Consider the following 5,136-nt stretch of genomic DNA (forward strand, 5'->3'; position numbering starts at 1 on the left):
ATCCTGATTTTATTCATCCAAAATTTTCAAAATTCATCTATATCATAGAATGATAAAACTGGAAGTGAAGTTAGAAAACTAAGGGAACACCCTCAATTTTATTGATGAGGAGACTTTTTTTAATTATTAGTACCATATACTAGGAAGGATGCAGGCAACCCAGACAGGACATTCAGAAAAAGGGAGACTGGGAGACCTGTGAAAGGCCTTCAGATCATGCCATTTTTATCAGTGGAGGGTACTTTTTTCCCTGAAGAAAATAGGACTTGGAAACATGGTAGCTGTTTTTAGCTACTTGAAATGCTATCCCACAACACAAAGGAGCTGCTGATCTGGGATTCAAGCCCAAATCTTGTACCTTCATGACCAGTACTGCTTCTACTAGGACTTAATAATTGGAACAGTGTAGACAGAATCCCTTGAATGTATTTACTAATTGATCAAATCAGCTATTTTCAGATTGTTTGCTGAGTGGTTGATCAGATTTCGTTTGGTTGCTGTGAGCCACGCATCCATGACAACTAGGAAACATGGAAAGTTCATCAAGTAATGCTCCAAGTATTTGCAATGTGTCATAATCAGATCTCCCTTTTGACACTAGCTGTTGATTAGGTGGTTTACAGTTTCATTTAGAGACAAGAATTCAACCCCTTTCTGTGTCCACCCCAGATTCCCAATTTGGTTCTACAGTAAGAGGACAGGCAGCAGATGGGTCATGTTTGTCATCAGAATGTTGTTAGAAAGGGCGTCAGAATCAGAATGTCTTGATACCTATCTGTGCCTTATTGCTAGTTCTATGACCTGCTTAAGGAACCTGATGATCAGATCCATCATTTGCCAAATGGGTATAATAATAACTACTTTGCCTTTTCTCACATAGCAGTCACATATACCACAGTCTTAGAGCCAGAAAGGATCTTAGTCCAGTTCCCTCCCATTACAGACAATAACGTTGAGAATGAAAGAGCTTGCAGACTGTGCTCAAGGTCATACATGTAGCAGAACAGGGCCTTTGAGGTCAGGCCCTTCTATTCATGTGCCATTCAGCTGAACTCCAAAATCTGCCCGCTTTACTTAAATAAAATAAAAACAATTGTATGTGACCTGAGGAGACTGAAACTTAAAAGGGTAGAATACATAGTCAACTTCCCTACTACATTTGGTTTCTAAATTATTAAATCCTTGGGAGAACATGCAGAAAAAAAAAAACAAAAAAAACCCACTAGTGGATTGATCTTCAGCTTCAATTCAGTTTTATTTGAAGATTATTTCTAAAAGAAAGGAAAGCATATATGGAGTTTTCTATTAGTGGGACAATATGATTGACAAACTGTACAAACTGAAGAAGTTCACAGTTTCATTCTTAAAACATGATTTAATTTACCAAAAGAATTTTATATTCCTATGTACTGTTAGGTCTGCTAAAACACTTATTTTGAAAACATGAATTTGTTCCAGTGTAACATATTATGAAAGAACTAGAATAGAACTTAGATTTTGTGTTTTCTAAGGCATGATTTCTTTCTTGAATGCAGAAAACTTCACCATTTTTCAATAACTCATAAGCTGCTACACTTCCAATGCTGACTTTCACAAGGAAATCAAGTCATTTTTAAAGATAAAGTGCCATATTTATTAAAATGAATATTTATCTTCTAATGCAATAGGAGCTGTTGGTTGAGGAGGGCTTTTCTGCATCCTTTCCCCTACCACCCTCCACCATGATCTTCCCTGAGGCCTTGGGATTGTTGTCTGGTCAACTTATGTGAAACTGCTAAATCTCTTACAAACATATTGGGAATATTAACACTTTCTCTTGTAGTATTTTTTAACCATTTAAATTGTATAAAATTGTGCTATTATTTTTATTAAATTCATATCTTTTTGAAAAAATATGTTCCTGATGAAGTTTTGAGTGTTTTGCCCTTAACTTGATTTTATCCATAAACTCAGGGGTTTTTGATTGTAATCTTTTGCATAATGCTGTGGGGTTTTTTTTGCAGTGTGGTGGGTTTTGGAAATGCCCACATCTGGTTTTTGCACAACTGGTCTATGAAAATATAGATTGTGTAGATTGAGGTAATTTTTACCATGATATACTCCTTTCCTCATAGTTATATAGTGCATGAAAATCTTCTGTTTGTTCTCTGATATATAACTCATTTTATGGCATTCTATTGGTCACTGGATTATTTGAACAATCAATCATTAAACTTAGAGCCTACTATTTGAGATTCTGAGAATTTGGCAAAAATGAAATCAACCCTGTCCTCAAGTAGTTTATAGTCACCTGGGAGAGGCAACACGTATTCACATTAGTACATGCACATATACACGAAAAAATACAAGATAATTTTAAGGTAGCAGAGCCTGCTAAAAATATATGGAAAGGCCTCATTTAGGATGTGTTTGAGATGGTCTCTGAAGAAAGGTAGGCTTTCTAAAAGGTGACTTTATTCCAGGTCAATGGATGGGAGATAGAATGTTGTGTATGAAGAACAAGACCATTTTTATGGAACAGAGAGTGTAGAAGAAAGTCATTTATCATAAGTCTGGGATGGATGCTTGGAGCCAGATTATGAATGGCTTTAAATGTCAAACACATGATCTAAGAGAAAAGAGACATGGTCCCATCTGTGGGTTATTTTTATATCATTTAGGCAGCTTTATGTTAATGCTTAATAAATGTTTGTTGACTTTGTAGAGAATGATTTAGAAAGGGTGAGGCACTTGAAGCAAACCAATTAGGATACAATCGAACTCGTCCAGATGAGAGGTAACATCCTAATGTAGGGTGTTGGTCATCTAAGTGGAGAGAGGTTATTGAGGTAGCAACTACAATTATTAGCAACTGAGTGGTAAGAGAATAAGCATTTGAGCTTTGCACAAGTTAGTGTGCAGAAGTGATGGTGAATTGGATAGATTGTGGGAAGGTTAGAAGATTAAGATTGGTTTGGGGTAAAGAGATGAGATATTTTGGTTATATTGAGTTTGATATGTCTAAAATAATTTTAAATTGTTATCAGACACTTGATATTCTCTCCTCCCCTCCCTTCCTCCCCTCCTCTCCTCTCCCCTCTCCTCTCCTCTCCTATTCTTTCTCTTCTCTTCTCTTCTCTTCTCTTCTCTTCTCTTCTCTTCTCTTCTCTTCTCTTCTCTTCTCTTCTCTCTTTGCTCTGGGAGGGAGAAGAGAACTTATATGTAGTTAAGAACTGTTGAAACATGAGATTAGAAAGTCAAACAATATTGGGAGTATTCTAATAAGAATACAAAATATTGAACTCAAAAGTACAAGAGTTATAAAGGATCGCAGAGATCATCAGGATTGGGGATAAAGTTAATTGTCCAGGTTCACACAGAAAATGACAGAGTCATGACTAAAATCCAGTTTTTCTGACTTCTGGTTAAATGTTATGAAAATGAATAAACTGAAATGTAAATATTAAACTCTTTTCATTCATCTGATTGTAATTCTCTCTTTCTTCTAAGAACTCATTACATTTTGATGGTGTGAGTCTCATGCTACTCTATACATACAACTTCTAAGCTCACAAAAACTTCTAAAATCAGAATTACAAGGGACCCCTGAAACTGAATCTTACAAGTACCAATTAACGTTTATTTTATTTACCACTATAAGGTTTGCTATATTCCATGAAGTACATGTTACCATATACATTTTATAGATGAGGAAACTGAGATAAGATGTTCAGTAAATGGCCCAGGAACACACAGCTAACAAGCATCTGATGTATAATTGGACTTTTAGTTCTCCTGACACCAAGTCTTGTACTTTATCTTCTATGGTACCTAGTAAATAGGGAATATGGTGAAGAACTGGCTAAAATCATCCAGCTAGTAAAGTCATAAGCAAGATTAGAATCCTGTTCCTTTAATTTCAAATCTATTTTTTATTCTATTGGAGTAAAAGATATCCATTTCATATTCTTTAATTTAAAAATTTATTCTTTAAGTAGAGATAAACAGAATTGCTGCAATTATTATCTTTCTTTTCACAGATAGAACTTTGGATTAGATAAGAATGAATTTTCAGTTATCTTATTTGAAGTTTACTTGGATCTATTAGTGCTACTGATACTCTTTCCCTTTCCCTATCCTTGTGAAAGTGCAGTAGCTGTTATCACAGAAATGTGATAATCTTTTTATTATGAATAGCCGGGATGGACCACCATGGCTCCCAAGGAGGTATTCCATTTTCTCAAGTAAATAATACATGTTTTCCCCATAATTACCTGATAGACTAGAATAGCTCCTTGGGATCCATTCTAGTCTATTGGGTAAATGATATGTTTCTTAATAGCATTTTTACCCAACAGTGAAGCTTGTGAACTAATGATATATATAGTGAGGCCTCTGTGGGAGATTGGATTGAGGCAGTAGCTACTTTTATAAACTTGCAGACTAGGCCCTGAACTCTCACATTCAGTGGAGATAAGATTTGTACTCAGTGTTATTGAGGAAAATGAATGCTGTGCAAAAATATGTTATGGTATTTTCACTGTATGCCTGAAGAAGACTACATAGTGAGTATTATGCCAGTAACATCCCACTTATATTGCAACTATTTGCTGTTATGAAACCCAATTTAATACTGGTCAGGAGACATCCTATATTTGGATTGTATCCAGTTTTTCCCCCCTGAACAATGAATTCAGTTGTGGAAGAGTAGATTCGTTATTTTTTTTTTAGTTTATGTGAATAGAATACAGAATTTGGAGTCAGGATCTGCTCCTGATATCTACTATCAATGTGACAATGGTTAAATCACTTAACCTTTACTAGCTTTAGTTTCCACATCTATAAAACAGAGATGATATCTAGTGTATTTACCTCATAATTCTGTTTTGAGTCAAAGAAGATATTCTATGCAAGCAAAAACTATATAAATACCAGTTATTGTTTTTATTATTATTGCCAAGTTATTCTAATTGAAGAATTATATTTCATTTGTATATGCCAACAAACTGAACTGAACATGATATAAACTATTCCACTCATTTGGCATTTCATTTCTATGACCTTCAGAAAACTGAGCTGAGTTATGTCTTGATATTTTTTTATGCTACAGAAAGACCATACTATCATATCAGAATTGTGCTTGTATATCAGAATTGT

Source organism: Macrotis lagotis, chromosome 3 (genome assembly GCF_037893015.1).
Source record: "Macrotis lagotis isolate mMagLag1 chromosome 3, bilby.v1.9.chrom.fasta, whole genome shotgun sequence".
NCBI classification, from domain to species: domain Eukaryota; kingdom Metazoa; phylum Chordata; class Mammalia; order Peramelemorphia; family Peramelidae; genus Macrotis; species Macrotis lagotis.